At 45.1% G+C, this 13,583-nt stretch overlaps 1 pseudogene; it reads right to left on the bottom strand.

The window, feature by feature from the left end:
• Positions 1-7,451: 7,451 nt before the first annotated feature.
• Positions 7,452-11,970, bottom strand: LOC115187295 (extracellular calcium-sensing receptor-like; annotated as a pseudogene).
• Between the last annotated feature and the right edge of the window lie 1,613 nt (positions 11,971-13,583).

Here is a 13,583-nt window from a genome sequence, read left to right as displayed (position 1 = left end):
GTACATCCGGGCAGCGAGGAGACTTAACCTGTTGGTGCTAGGGGGCAGTATTTGCACGGCCGGATAAAAAACGTACCCGATTTAATCTGGTTACTACTCCTGCGCAGTAACTAGAATATGCATATAATGGTTTATTTGGATAGAAAACACCCTAAAGTTTCTAAAACTGTTTGAATGGTGTCTGTGAGTATAACAGAACTCATTTGGCAGGCCAAAACCTGAGAAAATTCCAAACAGGAAGCGCTCTCTCTGACCATTTCATGGCCTTCTTGATCATCTCTAACAAAAACAGGGGATCTCTGGCATGACGTGACATTTTCTAATGCTCCCATAGGCTCTCAGAAGGCGCCAGAAAGCTGAATCGTGGCTTTGTAGCCCACGGCTGAAAAACAGTAGGGCATTTTGATAGTGGTCAATCTGAGGACAATGGGACGGGGCGCGCGTGCCCGAGTCGACTCCATGTTTACTTTCTCTCTCTTTGAACGAAAACCACACTCCGGTCGGAATATTATTGCTTTTTTACGAGAAAAATGGCATAAAAATTGATTTTAAACATCGGTTGACATGCTTCGAAGTACGGTAATGGAATTTTTGGAATGTTTTGTCACGATACGCGCAGGGCGCGTCACCCTTCGTTACCCTTCGGATAGTGTCTTGAACGCACGAACAAAACGCCTCTATTTGGATATAACTATGGATTATTTGGGACCAAACCAACTTTTGTTATTGAAGTAGAAGTCCTGTGAGTGCATTCTGACGAAGAACACCAAGGTAATCAAACTTTTCTAATAGTAAATCGGAGTTTGGTGAGTACCACACTTGGTTGGTGTCAAAATAGCTAGCCTGTGATGGCTGGGCTATCTACTTAGAATATTGCAAAATGTGCTTTCACCGAAAAGCTATTTTAAAATCGGACATAGCGAGTGCATAAAGGAGTTCTGTATCTATAATTCTTAAATAATTGTTATGTTTTTTGTGAACGTTTATCGTGAGTAATTTAGTAAATTCACCGGAAGTGTTCGGTGGGAATGCTAGTCACATGCTAGTCACATGCTAATGTAAAAAAGCTGGTTTTTGATATAAATATGAACTTGATTGAACAAAACATGCATGTATTGTATAACATAATGTCCTAAGATGTCATCTGATGAAGATCATCAAAGGTTAGTGCTGCATTTAGCTGTGGTTTGGGTTTATGTGACATTATATGCTAGCTTGAAAAATGGGTGTGTGATTATTTCTGGCTGGGTACTCTGCTGACATAATCTAATGTTTTGCTTTCGTTGTAAAGCCTTTTTGAAATCGGACAATGTGGTTAGATTAACGAGAGTCTTATCTTTCAAATGGTGGAAAATAGTTGATTGTTTGAGAAAATTGAATTGTGGTATTTTAGTTGGTTTTTATTTCGCGCCGTGCGATGCCATTGGCTGTTGGCTAGGGGTTCCGCAGGCGGAACGGGGTTCCGCTAGCGGACCGTCTGTCCTCAACAGGTTAACACCCCGGCAATCGTTCAATTTAAGCTTGATGCAGTCAATCTTACACAAATTATCAACGAACCTACCACGTACAACCCCAAATCCGTAAACACAGGCACCCTCATAGATATCATCCTGAACAACCTGCCCTCCAAATACACCTCTGCTGTCTTCAACCAGGATCTTAGCGATCACTGCCTCATTGCCTGTGTCCGTAATGGGTCTGAGGTTAAACAACCACCCCTCATCACTGTCAAACGCTCCCTGAAAAACTTCAGCGAGCAGGCCTTTCTAATCGACCTTACCCGTCAGTAGATGATGCCTTGTTATTCTTTAAAAGTGCTTTCCTCACCATCTTAAATAAGCATGCCCCAATCAAAAAATGTAGAATCAGGAACAGATATTGCCCTTGGTTCACTCCAGACCTGACTGCCCTTGACCAGCACAAAAACATCATGTGCGAATAGTCCCCACGACATGCAACTTTTCAGGGAAGTTAGGAACCAATAGACACAGGCAGTTAGGAAAGCAAAGGCTAGCTTTTTCAAACAGAAATGTGCATCCTTTAGCACAAACTCCAAAAAGTTCTGGGACACTGTAAAGTCCAATGAGAATAAGAGCACCGCCTCCCAGATGCCCACTGCACTGAGGTTAGGAAACACTGTCACCACCGATAAATTCGCGATAATTGAGAATTTCAATAAGCATTTTTCTACTGCTGGCCATGCTTTCCACCTGGCTACCCCTACCCCGGTCAACAACCCTGCACCCCCCACAGCAACTTGCCCAAGCCTCCCCCATTTCTCCTTCACCCAAATCCAGATAGCTGATGTTCTGAAAGAACTGCAAAATCCGGACCTCCTCACATCAGTCGGGCTAGACAATCTTGACCGTTTCTTTCTAAAATTATCCAACGAAATTGCTGCAACCCCTATTACCAGCCTGTTCAACCTCTCTTTCGTATCGTCTAGATCCCCAAAGATTGGAAAGCTGCCGCGTTCATCCCCTATTCTAAGGGGGAGACACTCTAGACCCAAACTGCTACAGACCTATATCTATCTTACCCTGCCTTTCTAAGGTCTTCGAAGCCATGTTAACAAACAGATCACTAACCACTTCAAATCCCACCGTACCTTCTCCACTATGCAATCTGGTTTTCTAGCTGGTCATGGGTGCACCTCAGCCACGCTCAAGATCCTAAATGATATCATAACCGCCATCGATAAGAGACAATACAGTGCTGCCGTATCATCGACCTGGCCAAGGCTTTCGACTCTGTCAATCACGACATTCTTATCGGCAGACTCAACAGCCTTGTTTTCTCAAATGTCTGCCTCACCTGGTTCCCCAATTACTTCTCAGACAGAGTTCAGTGTGTCGAATCTGGAGGCCTGTTGTCCAGACCTCTGGCAGTCTCTATGGGGGTGCCACAGGGTTCAATTCTCAGGCCGACACTTTTCTCTGTATACATCATGATGTCGCTCTTCCTGCTGGTGATTCTCTGATCCACCTCTACGGAGACAACACCATTCTGGATACTTCTGGCCCTTCTTTGGACACTGTGTTAACTAACCTCCAGACGAGCTTCAATGACATACAACTCTCCTTCCATGGCCTCCAACTGCTCTTAAACGCAAGTAAAACTAAATGCATGCTCTTCAATCAATCGCTGCCCACACCTGCCCTCCCTCCCGTCCAGCATCACTACTCTGGACGGTTCTGACTTAGAATATGTGGACAACTACAAATACCTAGGTGTCTGGTTAGACTGTAAACTCTCCTTCCAGACTCACATTAAGCATCTCCAATCCAAAATTAAATCTAGAATCAGCTTCCTATTTCGCAACAAAGCATCCTTCACTCATGCTGGCAAACATACCCTCGTAAAACTGACTATCCTACCAATCCCTGACTTCGGCGATGTCATTTACAAAATAGCCTCCAACACTCTACTCAGCAAATTGGATGCAGTCTATCACAGTGCCATCCGTTTTGTCACCAAAGCCCATATACTACCCAACACTGCGACCTGTATGCTCTCGTTGGCTGGCCCTCGCTTCATATTCGTCGCCAAACCCACTGGCTCCAGGTCATCTATAAGTCTTTGCTAGGTAAAGCCCCGCCTTATTTCTGCTCACTGGTCAACATAGCAGCACCAACCCACAGCACACGCTCCTGCAGGTATATTTCACTGGTTATCCACAAAGCCAATTCCTCCTTCGGCCGCCTTTCCTTCCAGTTCTCTGCTGCCAATGACTCGAACGAACTGCAAAAATCTGGAAAGGAAATCTGCAAAAAAGCTGGAGACTCAAATCTCCCTCACTAGCTTTAAGCACCAGCAGTCAGAGCTGCTCACAGATCACTGCACTTGTACATAGGTCATCTGTAAATAGCCCATCCAACTACCTCATCCCCATACTGTTATTTATTTCATTTTTTTTGCTCCTTTGCACCCTAGTATCTCTACTTGCACACTCATCTTCTGCACATCTATCACTTCAGTTTAATTACAATATTGTAATTATTTCGCCACTACTGCCTATTTATTGCCTGACATCCCTTATTCTACCTCATTCACACACATTGTATATAGACTTTTTCTATTGTATTATTGACAGTATGTTTGTTTATTCCGTGTGTAACTCTGTGTTGTTGTTTGTGTCGCACTGCTTTGCTTATCTTGGCCAGGTCGCAGTTGTAAATGAGAACTTGTTCTCAACTAGCCTACCTGGTTAAATAAAGGTGAAATACATTTTTTTAATAAAAACATTCCAGGGTTACATGCCAGGGTTACATGCCAGGGTTGCATGCCAAGGTTGCATTCTAGTGTTAAAAGCCAGGGTTACATGCAAGGGTTGCATGCCAGGGTTGCATGCCAGTGTTGCCATGTCCTCGGTTTTACTCCTATATTGGGCTACTTTTGAAAATTATGTCATAGTTGACAATGTATTGGTCGCGGCTTGTGGGCGTGGGCTACTTCCAAGTTGAGTGGTGCTAAGGGAGTTTCATATACAGTCATTGGAATTGGACGGAGGGGGGTGTGTGTACTGCTGAGACAGAGAGCACTGCAGCTGATGCAGGCAGATGAGTCACATCAGTGCGAGGAGAGCAGCACTTCGTGAAAAGTGACGTGAGATTCAACAACCAACACTAGCTAGCTACATACTCCTCCCTCAAAAATGTTTGTTGCCTCTTTTCTTTGTTTCCTGAATGCCCCCAGTCCTACCAATCACTACAGCCAACACAGCAAGGGAGAGAAACTGAGAAATGATCATCCAATAGTTCAGAGAAAGTGAAGAGAGGAACAATGTGCTTTCTCTCTGGGTATGTAGCTAGCTAGCTAACATTTGCCAGAAAGTTGAAGTCAGAGGAGAGAGAGAGAGAGAGCGATGCCCTGTGGAGCAGAGTTGAGGACAGAGGAACTGATTGGATACGCTAGCTTACTGGCTAGACACAATTCTACGGTCAGAATGCCAGGTAAATGCTACACACAATTTAACTGTCTGAATTTCTTTGAAACTGTTGGATGATATGGCCGGAAAAAAACAGCAAAGACTGGGAAAGAGAACAGGGTATAATGGAATGAATTCAGAGCATCCCAGGAGATGCCAGAAAAGCTTCCTGTAGGCAAATCAGAAATCCAAGCCCACCACCACTAGATCTTATTTCTCATTCACAAATGGAGAAACACAAGATAAATGCTGCTTTGTTTTCTAATGCAGGACATCGTTTGACACAGGAACTACATGCTGGAATAACACTGTTAATTCTTCAGAATCTAAGGCGTTGGGAGGGGGGGTTCTAAACTCACATTACATTTTTTAACATGGTCATACTATTGGTCATTTAGCTATTTGATTTTTTTTTAAATGTAGGACCCCTTTAGGTTTCAAAGAATATATATAACAAATGTATTTGATAAAGTATTGATTTTGGCCTTTACTCCTATAGCCCATAGAAACGCATTGAATAACACATTCATAAATAACAAAAGGGGCAGTCAAAAAAATGTATCATAAGAAGCAGAAGTTGGCACGTCGATGGTACTGGCTTCAGACGAGTCTCCTGGTACTTGTGGGGGTCATAGAGCAAAACGGAGAACACCAACGTGTTCGTGAGATCTCTTCTTTCCAAGAAGTTATAGTTTGTAGGTCAAACCGATCAGACCCTACAGACGTTACCATGAGAAGACCAATTTTCAGGATGTCTCATGTTCTGACAAACACCGCTCTAGCTCTGCAACCTTTCACCGCAGATGCGGAAGTGTGACACCGGCGGATGTGGTGGACAGGCATCCAATGCCACTCCAGCATTGCAACTGTAGATCATCTGGGATGTTTTGTTGAAGACATTGCAAAGAAAGGAATCATATTCACAGAAAGAAAATGCACAGCACTCATAAATGCAGTTTTTGGGCCTGCAATGCATGAGGAACCAATAAAGGACATTGGGAATGTGTCTTACTCATTGATTACTGATGAAAGTACTGATGTCACAACTGAGAAGCAGGGGGTGTCTGATGAAACACCACAGAATAACCTCTTTCAAATCATAAGCACATTTGGAGGAATAATAATCATTCCAGCTGCTGATTCACTGACCTTTACCAATGCCTTCTTCAAGTTTCTTGATGACAGTAAACTGCGTCAGTCTAGCCACAGATGGCTGCAACACAATGTGAGTCAAAAACAGCTCCGTCCTGACAAAATTTCAAGAACACAATCCGAATAAGGTCTACATTAAATGTGTTTGTCATTCCCTGCAACTATGTGCCTCCAAAGCAGTTCATGTTCTTCACTAAATGTTGATATATCGTGTCACAAATACATAAATGGGTTTCCAATGCCATCCAGCAAATCTTGAAATATGAGAAAATACAGTGCATTCGGAAAATATTCAGACCCCTTGACTTTTTCCACATTTTGTTACATTCCAGCCTTATTCTAAAAATGACTAAATAATTTTTTTCCCTCACAAATCTACACACAATACCCCACAATGACAAAGCAAAAACAGTTTTTTAGAAATGTATGTAAATTTATACAAAATAAAAAAACTGAAATATCACATTTACATAAGTATTCAGACCCTTTACTCAGTATTTTGTTGAAGCACCTTTGGCAGCGATTACAGTCTTCTTGGGTATGAAGAGGGAGTGATGGGGAGTGGAGAGGATCCCACAGTGGGTAAGAAAACAGTGGAATGTTTCTGTTTTCATTTTGGTATACGATGAGGGACACACATCATACGCACACACACACACACTCACATTCACGCACACACTGACCGGGTGACGAAGGAATCACGTGTAGGGGGTCTGTAAGTTCTGTCAGACAGACTCAATACTAACTCTTCCAGCATGAGTAGACACTACGTAATCTTTATTGGTATTGTTCATATAGACGTGTTTCATTATGACACATTATAAGAACATACTATATTAACAAAGTAATATAGTGAAGGTATAGCAGGAAATGAATGTTTCCAAACAGAATGGACATTCCCCTGTTGAAATGAATATCAACGAACCCTAAATCACAACATGAGTATGTTTAAGTAAATTTTTGTCCATCATGTGTTTCTTGCCGGTTTCTAGTTGGACATCATGTGTTTCTTGGTGGTACCTAATTGGACATCCTGTGTTTCTTGGTGGTTTCTAATTGGACATCATGTTTGTCTTGGTGGTTTCTAATTGGACATCATGTGTTTCTTGGTGGTACCTAATTGGACATCCTGTGTTTCTTGATGGTTTCTAATTGGACATCATGTTTGTCTTGGTGGTACCTAATTGGACATCATGTGTTTCTTGGCGGTTTCTAATTGGACATCATGTGTTTCTTGGTGGTTTCTAATTGGACATCCTGTGTTTCTTGGTGGTTTCTAATTGGACATCATGTTTGTCTTGGTGGTTTCTAATTGGACATCATGTGTTTCTTGGTGGTTTCTAATTGGACATCCTGTGTTTCTTGGTGGTTTCTATTTGGACATCATGTGTTTCTTGGTGTTTCTCTCTGGTCTCAGAAGGATGATGTAACACTTTGGAGCAAACAGACAGAACAGCAGCCCAAAGCTGGATGCCAGGATGGCAAAGATCTCTACAGCTACTGTGTACTTCCCAGGAGTGCTGACGTAGGCAGGGATGAAGGAGATCCACACAGCACAGAAGATCAGCATGCTGAAGGTGATGAACTTGGCCTCGTTGAAGTTGTCTGGGAGTTTCCTGGCCAGGAAGGCTAAGAGGAGACAGAGGGAGGCCAGCAGGCCGATGTAGCCCAGCACCAGAGAGAAACCAACCACAGAGCCCACCTCACACTCCAGGACCACCCTCGGCCCACGACCCTCTCTGTCCCCCCTCTCAGCAGGTCGGGGTGGAGCTAGGGCCAGCCACAGTACACAGATCAGCACCTGTGGAACGGGGAACGGAGGTGGAAGGAAAACGCAAGTTACAGTAATCATAATAACAACTAATACGGTCTATGAAGGAAACAATTACATACCAATAGAATATAGTAAAAACTAGATGTTCACCTGGATGAGTGTGCAGAGTGAGATGCCCATCCTCTGCTGGGTGGGGCTGAAGTATCTCATCAGGTTCTCTCCAGGCAGAGTGGCCCTGAAGGCCACCAGCACCACCACAGTCCTGCTGAGCAGACAGGAGATGCAGAACACAAAGCTTATACCAAACAGGGTGTGTCTCAGCATGCATGTCCATGGCTTCGGCTTGCCAATGAAAACCAGTGCGCACAGGAAGCAGAGCTTGAGTGACAGAAGAAGCAGGAAGCTGAGCTCAGAGTTGTTGGCTTTCACCTGGAACGAGACAGAGAAAGATAAATTAGACTGACTGATGTCAGAAATCACATCCTTATACGACACAATCTCATCTCTGTCCAGTACCTCCATATATGATCATATGATTCAACTCACCAGGGCCGTGTGACGGTGGTAGAGGAAGGTGGCCAGGGCACCGGCTGTGAGTGTTGCCCCGGAAACTGAGATGACAGACAGGATGACACCCATTGTGTCGCTGTAGGAGAGGAAGTCCACCAGCTGGGGGATGCAGGCCGTACGATCAGGGTTGGACCAGAACCGCTCTGGACACCTAATACACTCAACTGACCCTGATAGAGAAGGAAGAAGAATGAGGTGTCCTAATCAGGACCAGTCAGGCTTGAAGAAAAATATGACTTGGAATCAGAACCCTAGATAGACTACCTGTTGTGTTGCTGATCTCTCCCTCAGCACAGGACAGACAGTCAAAGCAGCAAACAGGCTTCCCCTTCTGTACCGCATGCCTGGTACCAGGGGGACAGTCAGCACTGCATACAGACACAAGGACCTACCAGAGGGGGGAGAGGAAGAAGTCATCATTATCATCCTCATTGCTATTATCCTCATTATTACACTCACAGGCAGGCAGACAGACTCGCTGGGCCCCTCTTGGGACTATGTCAGGAATATGACCACACAAATATCTCAATTTCTGTATCATGTTCCCCTGAGTGGCACAGCGTTCTAAGGCATGCATATCAGTGCAAGAGGCATCACTACAGTCCCTGGTTTAAATCCAAGCTGTATCACATTTGGTTGTGATTCAGAGTGTCTGGGGTAGGCTGTCATTGTAAATGAGAATTTGTTCTTAACTGACTTGCCTAGTTAAAAAAAGAGACCGTTCAGTGTCGTGTTGACTTTCTGTCTGAGATACCATTCCCCTGTTATTTATTTGGTCTTCTTTATGTCTCTTTTTTTCTGAATGTCTGCCTCAGGGTGATAAACTCAATAAATCTCTCTCCATCACACGCACACGCACAGATACACACACACACACACACACACACACACACACACTCCTCTCTGCCTCAGTGAAACTTAACTGAACAGTTCTCACCTCCTCTCCGCTGCCCCCACCCCACACCACTTTATCCATGTCCATGTGAAACTGGTCGTCCGATCCCTCAGAGGACAGAAAATGTCCGACCTGGACAAACTCTGCCGTCCCCTCATGGGTCACATGCCAGTTGATGATGTCATAAGAGGCAGGCGGATCACCATTCATGTCGAAGTGGAAAGATTCCCCCACAGGAGTACTGAAGTTCACTCCCCTCAGATAATGAACAATCTCAAAGAGAAAAGGGCATTGGAGCAGGATTAAGAGTTAGAACCAGTTGTGGCTTTGGTTCTTTAGAACTTAAACCTTACAAAGTGTTTTCACTGTATCCTGACTGGAAACATTAGTGTTGTTAACTTGAAAACAGATCAACATGTTGTTCTCACCTGGCTGGGCTGAAGCTTCCTGATATCAGGGCACTGTCCACCATTAAAGACTCCGTCCCCTGGTCGACAGGCCATCATATCCTGTATGGCGTAGGCGATGGCGTACACAGCCTTGTACACATTATAGCTGGCTCTCAGCTGAGACACGTCAGCATACTGGCTCTCCCCCTCACCTAGGATTGACACAATATTTAACTGAGATAACATTGGGAATCTGGACAAAAAACTGAAATTTAGGTGTAAAGTCTCCCTCACGTATGACCTCTGACCCAGTACACTGTCGCCTGGACGACTGGGTCACGCTGGGTCAACCCCCAGAGAACACCCAAACATCTCCTCCCACAATTCCCTCAGGAAAGGGTCGGACTTCTGGTAGTCCCGTTTGGATGGAGGCGTGTTAGGAAAGGCCCCAGGCCGAGAATGTTGGCTTTCTTCAGGGCAAAACCGATTGTCCCGGCAAGAGAAGGCAGGTTTTTCGGGGCGGCGATAATAGAGTAGTTATCCAGGCTCTGAGGCAATCCACTGCTTATCTGTAATGTTCTGACGGACAACCTCTTCCATCAGGGCCTGGAGAATGAAATCGTTAAAAAGATCAAGATAGTCAAGCTGAAATGCGTGATTATCAATTAGGAAATTATTGTGTCTATAAAGGGCATCAAGACATGGTAAGACACAAGGACACTGCTATAGCTGTGTTACAAATCATTAACAACACTCTGACCGGTAACTGCTTACCCCTGCATAACCCGTGAATCCTACAAATGCCACAACCACTCTGGCAGTAGATCCTCTGATGGTGTCCGCAATGTGCCTGATCTTTCTCTTAGATGGTAACTTGGGGATGACCATCATTGAGAGAAAGGGAAGAGAGTCAGAGAAAATCAGAGAGAGAGTTTCTATTAGATTAGAAGAGAGGGGGAGTCACTGAAGAGAGAGAGAGAAAGACAGCGCAAAAGAGAGAGTATACTGTCAGATCATCAGAGTGAGGTCATACCTTGGGGAGGACCTCAGAGTAAGCGACACACACCCCAGATCCCTGGAGCTCTTGGAGAAGCAGCTGAACCCCAAACCTGCCATAGTCATCATCCTCTGACACTAGCCCTACCCACACCCATCTCAGCAGACGCAGCAGCCTGGCCATGCCCGAGCCTGGTAGGCATCGCTGGGTACCGTACGGAAGAACGAGGGGTACCTCCAGTCGTCACTCAAACATGCACAGCTGGCTAAGAAACTCACCTGGAGAGAACAGACAGAGAGAGAGAGAGAGAGAGAGAGAGAGACACAGACAGAGTGAGATAGACAGTGAGAGAAAGAGAGAGAGAGAGATTCAAGGATAATATAATTTGTAAGAGACAGAGAGCAGAGTAGAAGGAAAGTAAATGTTAAAGAGAGAAATCTAGAAAGAAATTAAAATGTAATGTGAAAAGAGTCATCATCTCATCCCAGCCTGTAATCCAACCCCTGCCTCACCATGGGTAAATCAAACGGCCCGAGGGTTTGTGCCACCACCATGGAAGCTGAGGAGTGGGCATCCCCGATAATGACAGGAACCTCGGGGGTTGTGCCACACTCTGTGCCCACCACGGAGGCCTCCTTGCCGGTAACCATGGCTAGGGCTGCCCCCAGGGTGGTGCCATCTGACCGGCATGTGTCAGAAGCCAGGAACCCCAGGGTGAGGTTAGGCAGGAGGGCTGGGTCACGGTTAATCTCCTCCACAGCAAAGATCATAGTCTGGAGCCAGCGGTAAGCACGCTGGTTGAAACTGACAGACGGAAGAAAGGAAGAAACAGAGCGATAGGAGGTAATTGAATACACATTACCTTCAAGTGAAAACACAATGACAAAAAGCTGTTATCACACAAGCTGCATACATTGTACAGGTAGAATTTCCCTTAATGCTCCTGAACTCCTGCTCTGGTGGAGGGGCTTCCACATGGATGGGGAACAGGCCCCCAATGACCACATCTCCTGCCCGATAAACACTGCCGGAGACGGGCTTAGCTACCAGCCGACAAGCCCCCTCTCCACCTCCATCCAGACCCCAGACACACCCAGGGACATGGAGACAGTAGAGCAGCCACAGCCAGCCACACAGGCACATCACCTGGAGAGAGACAAGGCCGAGGACTGGCAGAGTTCCGTCACCTGTTGAAGAGAGACCAAACCAAGACCTTCCAGACAGAACACTCTGTAGACAGAATGATATTAACAAAAAGTGCCATCAGTGAAGATATACACCACACACAGCCACCTGTAACCAGACGTGAAAAAACAGCGATTGACACACACAACCTTGTTCTACCTCTGCCCTACCTGGCAGACAGATAGACAGGCAGAGTTGAGAGGATGAGTGTCTGTCAGTCTGGCATCTCCTGCAGAGTGTGAGAGTGAAAGAGGGAGAGGAAGAGGAGAGAAGGGGAGCTGCTGATATAGGGAGAAATGAGCCCCCGGCTAAAAAACAAGCACACAGCCACCAGGGGGTGCTTGTAGGGAGGAAGGGGCAGGAGGGGGTTAATTGGGACTTGTTATTGGAGGATAACTTGGGGAGCAGGTAATTGGGGGTAATTGGAGAAAGCCTGTGAGGGTGATGTTATTGAAGGTAATGTGTAGTACAGGAGATACCGTATCTGTTCTTCAACAACATCTGATGGACCCATTCAACAGATATTACATCATTCTGTACTATAAATTATTTTATTAATTGTGGCTAAATGGATTAGGGAGAGGGTAGAGAGTGAGAGAGAAAAAGTGAGAGATAGACAGAGAGCGTGAGAGACAGAGAGAGAGAGACAGAGACAGAGACAGAGAGAGAGAGAGAGAGAGAGAGAGAGAGAGAGAGAGAGAGAGGAGAGGCGAGGAGAGAGAGAGTAGAGAGAGATAGAAGAGAGAGATAGTAGAGAGAGATGGGTAGTCATGCAGAATACTTTTTATAACTTTCTGGTTGTCAAGAGTGAGATTAACATGACTAAATTAGCAATAAATGTATAAGTAATCAAATTGTACAACTGTAGATCACCACAGGAGGAAAGACTGACAGAGTGAGTTGAAAGACCAATCTTAATCGTGCTAGCTAGCCAAATTCAAATCTGTTAGCTAGCTTACCATCTAACTCCAACTGTTTACTGATGGTAACCATAGCAACACCAGCAGCATCAGAGACAGAGACTTTCCCCCCTTTTTTTAAATTTCCATCAGAAATCAAATCAGAGTGTCACATCCTGACCATGGAAAGCTTATATTTTCGTAGGTCAGGGCTTTGACAGGGGGTTTTGTCTAGTTTATATTTCTATGTTGTGTGGTTCTAGTTTTTCTATGTTGTTTTTTGGGGGGATGATCTCCAATTAGAGGCAGCTGGTCATCGTTGTCTCTAATTGGGGATCATATTTAGTAGTTGTTTTTTCCACATGAGACTCTGAACGTGACACAGAGAAGGGAAAAATCAATTTTAAACAGAATTCTGAGGGAGAACCCGGATACTTTCTTTGCCGACTGCTAACACAACAGGACTGTTACAAACCTGTTATTTTACACAGACCACACTACTGCCTGGCATACAGCTGTAACCAGGCATTTCAGCAATACGACAAAGAAAGGCATCTACAAGGGAAGGCAAAACCACATTTTGAAGACAGCGAGAAGGACCAGGAAAACACGTTTCTGATGGTAAACGTACCAGAACGGCACTGTCATGGTCCAGGGCAGGACTTCCCCACCCTAAGGAAATAGCGGAATCCAAAAAAGACAAGGACAGCCCCCCGACCTCTCTCCTCAGGCAACACGAGCCCAGGCCCAGACCTACACCCACACAACAGGTCTATCCTCCCCCCTACCTGCCTA

This window comes from Salmo trutta, unplaced genomic scaffold (genome assembly GCF_901001165.1).
Source record: "Salmo trutta unplaced genomic scaffold, fSalTru1.1, whole genome shotgun sequence".
Taxonomy (NCBI): domain Eukaryota; kingdom Metazoa; phylum Chordata; class Actinopteri; order Salmoniformes; family Salmonidae; genus Salmo; species Salmo trutta.
This window is presented reverse-complemented; position numbering and strand designations above follow the sequence as displayed.